Source organism: Meles meles, chromosome X, assembly GCF_922984935.1.
Source record: "Meles meles chromosome X, mMelMel3.1 paternal haplotype, whole genome shotgun sequence".
NCBI classification, from domain to species: Eukaryota; Metazoa; Chordata; class Mammalia; order Carnivora; family Mustelidae; genus Meles; species Meles meles.
The window spans coordinates 49,563,975-49,578,043 of NC_060087.1; the positions used below are offsets into that span (position 1 = coordinate 49,563,975).

Sequence of the window (14,069 nt, forward strand, 5' to 3'; positions counted from 1 at the left end):
TCTCTCTCTCTCTGTGTTTGCGTGCATATGTACCACTTTGTCCATATGTCTTCTTTGTCCATTCGTCAATCCGATGGGCACTTGTGCTGCTCCCCTCTCTTGGCTGTTGTAATTAATACTGCTGTGCAAATATCCGGTAGTGCGATTACTGGGAGCATAGGGTGCTTGTAGTTTTAGCTTTCCGAGGAACCTCCATACCGTTTTGCACTGTGGCAGCAGCGTTCTCAGTTTGTGTTCCCAGCAGCAGCTGAGGAGTGTTCCTTTTCCTCCACCTCCTCGCCAACACCAGTTGTTTCTTGTGTTATTGAATTTTGGCAGGGCTTTTCTTGACTCTGTCCATCCTCTTAGGCTCCCTGTGAAGACAGATGGCCCTCAAGAGATCCCACCAGTGGGCTTGCAGATTTCTCTTTGACTTTGACTCTTCGGACTCCCCCTGGCCGCTTGCTTGTCTCCACCGCGCCTGTCCCTTGGCAGCAGACTCCCGTCTCTCCAAGCGTCATGGTTCAGGGGACCACGGATTGGACCAGCGGGCAGCCAGGTGCCACAGGGGTCCAGAACCTGTCGACCTGTCCTGCAGCACGGGGTCCTGCCAAGTGTCACCCGGCTCTGAGGGCCCCAGCTACCTCCCTCCATGGAACCCCCGGGGCACTGGTCTGTGCCCAGGGGTGGGCCTTTTCGGAGATGGGCTGGGCTGCGGAGGCGGGTGTCCCGGAAGGCCACTTGGCATCTCTTAGGGAGCTCGGTGTGCCTTTCCTAGAATGCCTCTGTTCACAAGTTCGCGGCAGGGGTCTTTCTGCCCCCTGGCGTTGGTGGCCAGGCTTCCCTGGCTTCAGGTCGGCCCAGGGAGCTCTTGCATAAGACTTGCTCAGCTTTCTTCCAGGGCCCCTGCAAATCTTGACCCCTGGGCATGGGTGATGGAGGTCAGGAGGCCAGTGGAGTTGGAGGTGGGGGCGGGGGCGTTGCGGTTTGGAGAGGGGTGTGTGGCGGAAGAGGGTCCGGGGACTTGGTCTGGTGTGTAGCTCTCTCTGATTCTCAGCCTAACCCGTGGTTGATGCTGTAGTACCCAGGCCCCGTATTCTCCCCGGAAAACGAATGAGCTGGGGGTCGGGCGAGCAGGGGAGGTGGAAGGAGGTGTGTGTGTTGGGAGTGGGGGGGGGGGGGTCGACGATCCCCCTACCTCCAAACACCACCCGCTTCTGAGGAACCACGGAACACCTTAATGCGGCCCCGCGTCTCCAGGCAGACAGGCAACACCAGGGATAAGGGCCTTCAATCCAGGAGCAGGCTGGGATGCAAAGCAAAGCAGTGGTCACCGCGGTGTGACTGTTTAAGGTCGTACCCTCCTAGCCATGCCACGCAGTGCCTGGACAACGTGATCCTGAGGCTTTCTACGGGTTCCCAGGTGGCTCCCTTCCTGGCCCTTTTGGAAAGGCTTCCTTGACGCCTGGGCCCATGGGAGCTCCAGAGCAGGGAAAACCCACACCCGCAGGGCAGGGAATTCCAACACTCCAACACTGGGTAGTATCTTAAGGACTCTTAGAATGGAGGATTGAGTCCCTGTTTCGGACACTCTTCCACGCCAGGCTCTCCCAGGACTCAGGCAGACGTTTTGTGAAACTGGTGAGAGAGAAGAGAACACGCCAAAGACAACCCACAAACACTTGTTAAAGTCCCCACCGTCCTGGTCCTGCCAAGTAGGGCCTAAGGTGGCTCTTTCGCACTTATGCCAGGGCAGGGCGCAACCACAACACAACTTCTTGGGAGAAATGCAGGGAGAAAGAAGGGCGGGGATTGGGTCCCCCAAGTGGTGGAATCCCCACTCTGCAGCATCTGGGGTCATCCTTGTTTCCTCACACCTGGGCGCAGCCCCTCCACCCCATAGTCCTGCCCATGCTTACCTTCGCACACTCGGGCACATACCTACAGGCCTACACACCTACACGCCCGGACGCGCACGCGCACACACGCACCGGCACAGGCACAGGCACACGCAGGCACATCCACCCACAGGGGCCAGGCATTCAGCCGCGCGCGCGCGCGCACACACACACACACACACACACAGCGACACACAGACACAGAGAGAGACACAGACACAGAGACACACGGACGCACAGGCCTACGTGCCCACGCAGCTTTATTCAGGTAGACCCGCCTGGGTGGGCACCCAAGCTGGCACACCGCGAATCTCTGTGCAAAGGAGGCTCAGTGGGCCCCACGGACGCCCTTCCTTGTTTCCTTTCCTTCCTCCTTGCCCCTTTCTGTTTGGCCTCCCACTCCTCATTTGGGTCGTAGAGCATGGCAAAACAGGCCTCTCTCTGGACAGGCTTCGTTCAACCCCTGGCCTAAGAGGCTGAGACTTTGTCTTGGCAGATGGCTCCTCCCCTAGGGGGCCACTGCTGGTTTCCCCTGGTCCCCCTGGGCCCTGACGCCTTCTGAGATCGCATTCGTTCTCCTCCTCCACCAGGATTCCTTCTTTGCCTGCGCTTTGCTCTCCCCACTTTTGGCTCCTTACCTTGACTTCTTCATTGGCCCTTCTTCCCCTGTGGCTGTCCCCAGATTCACCCTCACGTGTCCTGTGGAAGGGAAAATGGCCCGCGTGGATTGGGGGAGCAAGGGGGCTTCCCCTCACAACCATCCCTTTCGTACCCTGGTACGAAAGTAACTCATCCCTGTCCCCTCCTGTCACGGCGCGCCCCCCACCCGCCCCCCGCCAGCCCCCGCTTTTTCAACCCACGCTGGTGTCCCGGGTTTCCTCCTACCCACTCTTGGCCCTGCGTGCGTAGCGGGGACTCCTTGGGCCCTGTGGCGTGTGCCCATGACATATTTAAGGTGTGGCTCAGCCTGTCCTTTTGCCCTCCTTATGCCCTACAGGCCGACCTCTGGGTCAGGACCCTTGATGGCCCTCAGGAGGGATCCTGTGGCAAGAGGCGGCCTGGCCAGGCCGTTGCGCCCTTCCCTGGCGAGGCCGCCTGGAGCTTGTGTCTCCTTGCTGTTGCCTGGGTCTCCTTGTCATGCCTTGTGCCTGTTACCCCCACAGCGAGGCGCGCCTGGACTGCGTCCACGTCCACAAGGGCCCTGGCCCTGGCCCTGGCGCGGTGGGTGGTGGTGACATTCTGCTTCTCTCTTTTCCTTTCACTTTCCATACTAAGGCTAGTGGCGGGGATGGGTGGGGGTGAGGGGTGGGGATGGTGAGGGGGGCGTGCGGGGTGGGGGAGAGGAGCTTGGTGGGAGGGGGAATGGGTGGGGATGGGTGTGCTAGGGGCAGAGGGGAGGTGTGCGGGGGAGGTGGGGGTGGGCTTGCGGGGCAGGGGGTGGGGGCGGTGCAGGGGCAGCAGGGCCCAGTGTGTTTCCCAGGGTGGGCGTGGGGGTGGGGTGCGGGAGACAGCCCGGGACCCGGGGACCCTCCTTCTACCCCTGATCTTGCGGTATGAGGGAGACACAGGTGCAGCAGAAGGCAGGAGTGAGGAGGTGCCGCCGTTTCCGATCTTTGCGGCCCCGCGGCGGTGGCAGTCAGGCTCATGCTTGAAAAACACGATCCAGAAGTTACTTTGCAAGGGAACCGCATCAGGAAGTCAGGACTCGGCAACAGATGCCGTGGCTTTCCAGTCCTTGCAGCTCTTGTCCTTATCGAAGCTCTTAACGTCAGCGCTTGGACCCGTTGGAACCTCTTCAAGTTGTGCCCTCCTTCCCCTGGTTCCCAGTCCAGTCGCGTGACCCGGACCGATACAGATTTCAGGGAGTGCCTGGGAGCTGGGGTCCTCCAGTTGCACAGGCCAAGGCGGGCCGAGCAACGACAGCCCATAGGCGAGCGCCCGCCCCCGCCGCACACGCACCGGTACACAGGGCCACAGGCACCCTCCCACAGGCACGCACCGTGCACACACTGAGCACACTCACACACGCCACACGCTCACTCACAACAGGGGCGCAGACACACACGCTCTCGGGCCGGCTCTCAAAGAGGGACACGCAGCCGGCCGTTCTGGGTTGCCTGAGCTGGTCATGTGTGAACAGGCCTGCTCAAGCCAGGGCTGTGAACCTGGAGCCAGGCCTGTTTACCCAGACAGATGGGGACTCCCCCACTGGGGGAGAGTCGGGGGCCATCCATCCTCCACGGGAGGTGGCCCCGTGTGGGGCCTGCCCCCTGACTTCCTGACTGGGCGATGGCTGGTGGCCTTGCCAAGGCCCCTGGGTGAGAGCAAGGGCTGCCTGCCTGCCCAGAGTCGGTGCTTGTGTGAGCGCTGGGTTCCCCTTTCCGGGGAGCCTCCTGGATGTGGCCCTGTGGGCTGCAGGTGGGGCCAGCCATTTCTGGCGGTGGGGCTTGTCGGGCCAGCCCAAGGTGGGGGTGACCTCGGCCTGTAGCCCCAGGCCTTGGGAGGAAGCACAAAAGTGACTTGCAAGCCAGCGAGGTGGGTGGCCGCCAGCTTGTCCAGGAGAGGTCCTGTCCACGTAAAGCCTCAGGCAGAGTCACAGAGGCCGTTTCCTGTGTCCTTTGCCCTTTATTTCTCCCAATAAAATGGGAGACATTTTCTTGGCTCCTGAAGAGCCAAGAAAAATGGGGCAGCACGAAAGGAAGGAATAAGGCCTGCAGGGTGTCTGTCCTCCTGGTAGGTGGTCATTTGGCCCTGTGTTATTTATTTGGTGGTCCCCTTGGGTCTCCTTGGCTGGTTTGTTTCTCTTTCTCTGCCTCTTCATGCCCAGTTACGGTGTCTAGTGGTGGTGGTAGTGGTGGTCCTGATGGTGTTGGGTTTTTGCGTGGCTGTTTTGCCTTGGTGGGGGGAGGGGGCGGGTGGGAGGTTGGTAGTGGGCAAAGTCAGGTGGGCGGTGGTGGGGCTTTGTTTAGGTTTTCCGTTTCCTTTGTGCTTTCCCTTTCTTGGCTAGTGTGTGGGTGGGGTGGGGGCTGTGCATAGGGGTTGGGATGTGTGTGTTGTGGTTGTTGCTGGTTTTGTTTGTGTGTTTTGACTTTAGAAGGTGCTGAGGCCCAAGGTCTGAGCTGGTGGGGTGAAGGGGGGGGCGGGGTACGGGTTCAGTTGGCATTCGTGGAGCCATACTGCCATCAAGCGGAAATGGTTTCTCTCCCAGGGAGGCGCCTGGACTCTCCTGCTCAGGAGAGCGAAGGAGCAGGAAGGAGAAGGCTCCTGTGTGTCTGTGTGTGTATGGTGGTGGGGAGGTGGGGATTGGCGGTGGGGCCAACGGGAAGCGGTGGGTCCTGTGCGTGCACCTGGACACCTGGCCCCGGGTCCTGTCTTCCCCCCTCTGCTGGATCCGAGACTGGAGCTGAGCAAGTCACTCAGAAACCCCGGGGAGGGGCGGGTGGGGCAGCCAGAGATGGCTGCCTGGGCACCTCCCCCCCCCCCCACCCGCCCTCTCCCCTGAGCTGCCTGGGACTGCCAAGCACCAGTGGCCCCGAACCCAGGACCTCTAAATGCCTCCGCTCCCAGGGAGGCCAGGGGTGGCCCCAGGCAGGGCACCCTGCTACTCCCCAGAAAGGACAGCAGAGGAAATGTCTGCCTGGTCCCTGTGGCCAGTGGTGAGTTGCTTCTCCTGGGCCCACCCCAAAATGGCTGACGGGGAAGCTCCGCCCCCCTGGGCTCTTTGGTCTTGGGGCTGCCCGCTGTGTCCCCAGGGCCCCTAGAGCTCCTGCTTCCTCACTGGGTGCCAGCATCAGGCACACTTCCCTCTAGGCCTCAGAGCCCACATCCGGGGAAACCCTGGCTGGAGCCCAGCACAGCGGACCCAGCGCATCCCCGCTGACCCCTGTGCCTGGCAGAAGGCATGTTGCTGCTGCCTGGGCTTTTCAGAGACAGTTTCCGCTGGATGGCACTGTGGCTCCAGAAATGACAGTCACCCCTCTCCCTGCCCCCACTGAGCCTTCTGCCCTCCACTCCCCGCCCCCCCCCCCCCCACCTTTCCTGCCTGGCACAGACAGGGGAACAGCAACTCCAACAACAAGGATCACAACAACAACACCACAAATCATCCGTCCTCCTCCTGCAGCCTCCTCCAGGCTCTGCCTCTTCCTCTCCTCCTCCTCCCCATGGCCCCCTGCTCAACCAAGCCACAGAGCACCCTTCTCAAGTCTGGCTGGGCTCCTGGCCAACCTGACCACTTTGTGGCAAACCTGCAAGAGTATGCAGGCTTTGCCTTTTCTTTTTCTTCGCGGGTTTAGTGTAATTGCGGTAACTGAACACGCGGTGTTATACTGGTTTCAGGTGTCCAGTATAGGGATTCAACAGTTGCTTAGGTCACCTGCTGCTCAGCAGGACAAGTGCACTCCCTAATCCCCATCACCCCTTTCAGGCAACACTCCCTCCCCACTGGTAACCTTCAGTTTTCTCTAAGACTCCATTTCTTGATGTCTCTCTCTCTCTCTCTCTCTCTCTCTCTGTGTGTGTGTGATTCTCTCTCTGCTCATTTGTTTTCTTTTCTTGAAATCGCATAGGAGTGAAATCATATGGTATTGTTTCTCTCTGACTGATTCATTTCACCTAGCATTATGCTCTCTGCCCCCCACCCCCCCCCCCGTCCCTGCAAATGGCAAGAAGATTATTTCATTTTCATTTCGAGGGTGAATAGTATTCCCCGGACTCTCTCTCACTCTCTCTCTCTCTCTCTCTCTCTCTGTGTTTGCGTGCATATGTACCACTTTGTCCATATGTCTTCTTTGTCCATTCGTCAATCCGATGGGCACTTGTGCTGCTCCCCTCTCTTGGCTGTTGTAATTAATACTGCTGTGCAAATATCCGGTAGTGCGATTACTGGGAGCATAGGGTGCTTGTAGTTTTAGCTTTCCGAGGAACCTCCATACCGTTTTGCACTGTGGCAGCAGCGTTCTCAGTTTGTGTTCCCAGCAGCAGCTGAGGAGTGTTCCTTTTCCTCCACCTCCTCGCCAACACCAGTTGTTTCTTGTGTTATTGAATTTTGGCAGGGCTTTTCTTGACTCTGTCCATCCTCTTAGGCTCCCTGTGAAGACAGATGGCCCTCAAGAGATCCCACCAGTGGGCTTGCAGATTTCTCTTTGACTTTGACTCTTCGGACTCCCCCTGGCCGCTTGCTTGTCTCCCTTGTCTCCACCGCGCCTGTCCCTTGGCAGCAGACTCCCGTCTCTCCAAGCGTCATGGTTCAGGGGACCACGGATTGGACCAGCGGGCAGCCAGGTGCCACAGGGGTCCAGAACCTGTCGACCTGTCCTGCAGCACGGGGTCCTGCCAAGTGTCACCCGGCTCTGAGGGCCCCAGCTACCTCCCTCCATGGAACCCCCGGGGCACTGGTCTGTGCCCAGGGGTGGGCCTTTTCGGAGATGGGCTGGGCTGCGGAGGCGGGTGTCCCGGAAGGCCACTTGGCATCTCTTAGGGAGCTCGGTGTGCCTTTCCTAGAATGCCTCTGTTCACAAGTTCGCGGCAGGGGTCTTTCTCCCCCCTGGCGTTGGTGGCCAGGCTTCCCTGGCTTCAGGTCGGCCCAGGGAGCTCTTGCATAAGACTTGCTCAGCTTTCTTCCAGGGCCCCTGCAAATCTTGACCCCTGGGCATGGGTGATGGAGGTCAGGAGGCCAGTGGAGTTGGAGGTGGGGGCGGGGGCGTTGCGGTTTGGAGAGGGGTGTGTGGCGGAAGAGGGTCCGGGGACTTGGTCTGGTGTGTAGCTCTCTCTGATTCTCAGCCTAACCCGTGGTTGATGCTGTAGTACCCAGGCCCCGTATTCTCCCCGGAAAACGAATGAGCTGGGGGTCGGGCGAGCAGGGGAGGTGGAAGGAGGTGTGTGTGTTGGGAGTGGGGGGGGGGGTCGACGATCCCCCTACCTCCAAACACCACCCGCTTCTGAGGAACCACGGAACACCTTAATGCGGCCCCGCGTCTCCAGGCAGACAGGCAACACCAGGGATAAGGGCCTTCAATCCAGGAGCAGGCTGGGATGCAAAGCAAAGCAGTGGTCACCGCGGTGTGACTGTTTAAGGTCGTACCCTCCTAGCCATGCCACGCAGTGCCTGGACAACGTGATCCTGAGGCTTTCTACGGGTTCCCAGGTGGCTCCCTTCCTGGCCCTTTTGGAAAGGCTTCCTTGACGCCTGGGCCCATGGGAGCTCCAGAGCAGGGAAAACCCACACCCGCAGGGCAGGGAATTCCAACACTCCAACACTGGGTAGTATCTTAAGGACTCTTAGAATGGAGGATTGAGTCCCTGTTTCGGACACTCTTCCACGCCAGGCTCTCCCAGGACTCAGGCAGACGTTTTGTGAAACTGGTGAGAGAGAAGAGAACACGCCAAAGACAACCCACAAACACTTGTTAAAGTCCCCACCGTCCTGGTCCTGCCAAGTAGGGCCTAAGGTGGCTCTTTCGCACTTATGCCAGGGCAGGGCGCAACCACAACACAACTTCTTGGGAGAAATGCAGGGAGAAAGAAGGGCGGGGATTGGGTCCCCCAAGTGGTGGAATCCCCACTCTGCAGCATCTGGGGTCATCCTTGTTTCCTCACACCTGGGCGCAGCCCCTCCACCCCATAGTCCTGCCCATGCTTACCTTCGCACACTCGGGCACATACCTACAGGCCTACACACCTACACGCCCGGACGCGCACGCGCACACACGCACCGGCACAGGCACAGGCACACGCAGGCACATCCACCCACAGGGGCCAGGCATTCAGCCGCGCGCGCGCACACACACACACACACACACAGCGACACACAGACACAGAGAGAGACACAGACACAGAGACACACGGACGCACAGGCCTACGTGCCCACGCAGCTTTATTCAGGTAGACCCGCCTGGGTGGGCACCCAAGCTGGCACACCGCGAATCTCTGTGCAAAGGAGGCTCAGTGGGCCCCACGGACGCCCTTCCTTGTTTCCTTTCCTTCCTCCTTGCCCCTTTCTGTTTGGCCTCCCACTCCTCATTTGGGTCGTAGAGCATGGCAAAACAGGCCTCTCTCTGGACAGGCTTCGTTCAACCCCTGGCCTAAGAGGCTGAGACTTTGTCTTGGCAGATGGCTCCTCCCCTAGGGGGCCACTGCTGGTTTCCCCTGGTCCCCCTGGGCCCTGACGCCTTCTGAGATCGCATTCGTTCTCCTCCTCCACCAGGATTCCTTCTTTGCCTGCGCTTTGCTCTCCCCACTTTTGGCTCCTTACCTTGACTTCTTCATTGGCCCTTCTTCCCCTGTGGCTGTCCCCAGATTCACCCTCACGTGTCCTGTGGAAGGGAAAATGGCCCGCGTGGATTGGGGGAGCAAGGGGGCTTCCCCTCACAACCATCCCTTTCGTACCCTGGTACGAAAGTAACTCATCCCTGTCCCCTCCTGTCACGGCGCGCCCCCCACCCGCCCCCCGCCAGCCCCCGCTTTTTCAACCCACGCTGGTGTCCCGGGTTTCCTCCTACCCACTCTTGGCCCTGCGTGCGTAGCGGGGACTCCTTGGGCCCTGTGGCGTGTGCCCATGACATATTTAAGGTGTGGCTCAGCCTGTCCTTTTGCCCTCCTTATGCCCTACAGGCCGACCTCTGGGTCAGGACCCTTGATGGCCCTCAGGAGGGATCCTGTGGCAAGAGGCGGCCTGGCCAGGCCGTTGCGCCCTTCCCTGGCGAGGCCGCCTGGAGCTTGTGTCTCCTTGCTGTAGCCTGGGTCTCCTTGTCATGCCTTGTGCCTGTTACCCCCACAGCGAGGCGCGCCTGGACTGCGTCCACGTCCACAAGGGCCCTGGCCCTGGCCCTGGCGCGGTGGGTGGTGGTGACATTCTGCTTCTCTCTTTTCCTTTCACTTTCCATACTAAGGCTAGTGGCGGGGATGGGTGGGGGTGAGGGGTGGGGATGGTGAGGGGGGCGTGCGGGGTGGGGGAGAGGAGCTTGGTGGGAGGGGGAATGGGTGGGGATGGGTGTGCTAGGGGCAGAGGGGAGGTGTGCGGGGGAGGTGGGGGTGGGCTTGCGGGGCAGGGGGTGGGGGCGGTGCAGGGGCAGCAGGGCCCAGTGTGTTTCCCAGGGTGGGCGTGGGGGTGGGGTGCGGGAGACAGCCCGGGACCCGGGGACCCTCCTTCTACCCCTGATCTTGCGGTATGAGGGAGACACAGGTGCAGCAGAAGGCAGGAGTGAGGAGGTGCCGCCGTTTCCGATCTTTGCGGCCCCGCGGCGGTGGCAGTCAGGCTCATGCTTGAAAAACACGATCCAGAAGTTACTTTGCAAGGGAACCGCATCAGGAAGTCAGGACTCGGCAACAGATGCCGTGGCTTTCCAGTCCTTGCAGCTCTTGTCCTTATCGAAGCTCTTAACGTCAGCGCTTGGACCCGTTGGAACCTCTTCAAGTTGTGCCCTCCTTCCCCTGGTTCCCAGTCCAGTCGCGTGACCCGGACCGATACAGATTTCAGGGAGTGCCTGGGAGCTGGGGTCCTCCAGTTGCACAGGCCAAGGCGGGCCGAGCAACGACAGCCCATAGGCGAGCGCCCGCCCCCGCCGCACACGCACCGGTACACAGGGCCACAGGCACCCTCCCACAGGCACGCACCGTGCACACACTGAGCACACTCACACACGCCACACGCTCACTCACAACAGGGGCGCAGACACACACGCTCTCGGGCCGGCTCTCAAAGAGGGACACGCAGCCGGCCGTTCTGGGTTGCCTGAGCTGGTCATGTGTGAACAGGCCTGCTCAAGCCAGGGCTGTGAACCTGGAGCCAGGCCTGTTTACCCAGACAGATGGGGACTCCCCCACTGGGGGAGAGTCGGGGGCCATCCATCCTCCACGGGAGGTGGCCCCGTGTGGGGCCTGCCCCCTGACTTCCTGACTGGGCGATGGCTGGTGGCCTTGCCAAGGCCCCTGGGTGAGAGCAAGGGCTGCCTGCCTGCCCAGAGTCGGTGCTTGTGTGAGCGCTGGGTTCCCCTTTCCGGGGAGCCTCCTGGATGTGGCCCTGTGGGCTGCAGGTGGGGCCAGCCATTTCTGGCGGTGGGGCTTGTCGGGCCAGCCCAAGGTGGGGGTGACCTCGGCCTGTAGCCCCAGGCCTTGGGAGGAAGCACAAAAGTGACTTGCAAGCCAGCGAGGTGGGTGGCCGCCAGCTTGTCCAGGAGAGGTCCTGTCCACGTAAAGCCTCAGGCAGAGTCACAGAGGCCGTTTCCTGTGTCCTTTGCCCTTTATTTCTCCCAATAAAATGGGAGACATTTTCTTGGCTCCTGAAGAGCCAAGAAAAATGGGGCAGCACGAAAGGAAGGAATAAGGCCTGCAGGGTGTCTGTCCTCCTGGTAGGTGGTCATTTGGCCCTGTGTTATTTATTTGGTGGTCCCCTTGGGTCTCCTTGGCTGGTTTGTTTCTCTTTCTCTGCCTCTTCATGCCCAGTTACGGTGTCTAGTGGTGGTGGTAGTGGTGGTCCTGATGGTGTTGGGTTTTTGCGTGGCTGTTTTGCCTTGGTGGGGGGAGGGGGCGGGTGGGAGGTTGGTAGTGGGCAAAGTCAGGTGGGCGGTGGTGGGGCTTTGTTTAGGTTTTCCGTTTCCTTTGTGCTTTCCCTTTCTTGGCTAGTGTGTGGGTGGGGTGGGGGCTGTGCATAGGGGTTGGGATGTGTGTGTTGTGGTTGTTGCTGGTTTTGTTTGTGTGTTTTGACTTTAGAAGGTGCTGAGGCCCAAGGTCTGAGCTGGTGGGGTGAAGGGGGGGGCGGGGTACGGGTTCAGTTGGCATTCGTGGAGCCATACTGCCATCAAGCGGAAATGGTTTCTCTCCCAGGGAGGCGCCTGGACTCTCCTGCTCAGGAGAGCGAAGGAGCAGGAAGGAGAAGGCTCCTGTGTGTCTGTGTGTGTATGGTGGTGGGGAGGTGGGGATTGGCGGTGGGGCCAACGGGAAGCGGTGGGTCCTGTGCGTGCACCTGGACACCTGGCCCCGGGTCCTGTCTTCCCCCCTCTGCTGGATCCGAGACTGGAGCTGAGCAAGTCACTCAGAAACCCCGGGGAGGGGCGGGTGGGGCAGCCAGAGATGGCTGCCTGGGCACCTCCCCCCCCCCCCCACCCGCCCTCTCCCCTGAGCTGCCTGGGACTGCCAAGCACCAGTGGCCCCGAACCCAGGACCTCTAAATGCCTCCGCTCCCAGGGAGGCCAGGGGTGGCCCCAGGCAGGGCACCCTGCTACTCCCCAGAAAGGACAGCAGAGGAAATGTCTGCCTGGTCCCTGTGGCCAGTGGTGAGTTGCTTCTCCTGGGCCCACCCCAAAATGGCTGACGGGGAAGCTCCGCCCCCCTGGGCTCTTTGGTCTTGGGGCTGCCCGCTGTGTCCCCAGGGCCCCTAGAGCTCCTGCTTCCTCACTGGGTGCCAGCATCAGGCACACTTCCCTCTAGGCCTCAGAGCCCACATCCGGGGAAACCCTGGCTGGAGCCCAGCACAGCGGACCCAGCGCATCCCCGCTGACCCCTGTGCCTGGCAGAAGGCACGTTGCTGCTGCCTGGGCTTTTCAGAGACAGTTTCCGCTGGATGGCACTGTGGCTCCAGAAATGACAGTCACCCCTCTCCCTGCCCCCACTGAGCCTTCTGCCCTCCACTCCCCGCCCCCCCCCCCCACCTTTCCTGCCTGGCACAGACAGGGGAACAGCAACTCCAACAACAAGGATCACAACAACAACAACACAAATCATCCGTCCTCCTCCTGCAGCCTCCTCCAGGCTCTGCCTCTTCCTCTCCTCCTCCTCCCCATGGCCCCCTGCTCAACCAAGCCACAGAGCACCCTTCTCAAGTCTGGCTGGGCTCCTGGCCAACCTGACCACTTTGTGGCAAACCTGCAAGAGTATGCAGGCTTTGCCTTTTCTTTTTCTTCGCGGGTTTAGTGTAATTGCGGTAACTGAACACGCGGTGTTATACTGGTTTCAGGTGTCCAGTATAGGGATTCAACAGTTGCTTAGGTCACCTGCTGCTCAGCAGGACAAGTGCACTCCCTAATCCCCATCACCCCTTTCAGGCAACACTCCCTCCCCACTGGTAACCTTCAGTTTTCTCTAAGACTCCATTTCTTGATGTCTCTCTCTCTCTCTCTCTCTCTCTCTCTCTGTGTGTGTGTGTGTGTGTGTGTGATTCTCTCTCTGCTCATTTGTTTTCTTTTCTTGAAATCGCATAGGAGTGAAATCATATGGTATTGTTTCTCTCTGACTGATTCATTTCACCTAGCATTATGCTCTCTGCCCCCCACCCCCAGTCCCTGCAAATGGAAGAAGATTATTTCATTTTCTTTCTTTCTTTTTCTTTTTTTTTTTAGATTATTTCATTTTCATTTCGAGGGTGAATAATATTCTCTGGAGTGCTCCCACTTCCTCACTGGGTGCTAGCATCAGGCACACTTCTCTCTAGGTTCAGAGCCCAGTTTGGGGATACCCTGGCCTGAGCGGAGCCTAGGGCATATATTGCATTTTTTCTGACAGTTTTCTCTTGCAGAAGGCAAGTTGTTGCTTACTGAACTTTTCACAGACATGTGCTTTTCGTATTGATCTTCAGTATTTATTTGTCTAGTTTTCCAAATTGAAGTTTCTCTCCTGTTCATTTTTTTATCTGTTCTCAAGAATGTTAAAAATAATGTGATATCCTCGATATTCAATGTTTTTTGAAAATATATTTATCCTATGTGATTATTTACATTTTTTTTTCTCATTTTATTTATTTTTTCAGCGTAACAGTATTCATTCTTTTTGCACAACACCCAGTGCTCCATGCAAAACGTGCCCTCCCCATTACCCACCACCTGTTCCCCCAACCTCCCACCCCTGACCCTTCAAAACCCTCAGGTTGCCCCAACCTCCCACCCCTGACCGTTCAAAACCCTCAGGTTGTTTTTCAGAGTCCATAGTCTCTTATGGTTCGCTTCCCCTCCCCAATGTCCATAGCCCGCTCCCCCTCCCCCAATCCCACCTCCCCGCAGCAACCCCCAGTTTGTTTTGTGAGATTAAGAGTCATTTATGGTTTGTCTCCCTCCCAATCCCATCTTGTTTCATTTATTCTTCTCCTATCTCCTACCCCCCCATGTTGCTTCTCCATGTCCTCATATCAGGGAGATCATATGATAGTTGTCTTTCTCCGATTGACTTATTTCACTAAGCATGATACGCTCTAGTTCCATCCAC

The 14,069-nt window shown here is 59.0% G+C and overlaps 1 protein-coding gene and 1 pseudogene across 2 annotated transcripts in view; one reads left to right on the forward strand and one right to left on the reverse strand.

Moving 5' to 3' along the window:
* The window catches only part of NBDY (negative regulator of P-body association), a 169,810-nt gene that overhangs the window by 91,983 nt on the left and 63,758 nt on the right, over positions 1-14,069 (forward strand). The gene's annotated exons all lie outside the window — the stretch shown is intronic.
* Positions 10,638-14,069, reverse strand: part of LOC123934643 — a 150,958-nt pseudogene continuing 147,526 nt past the window's right edge.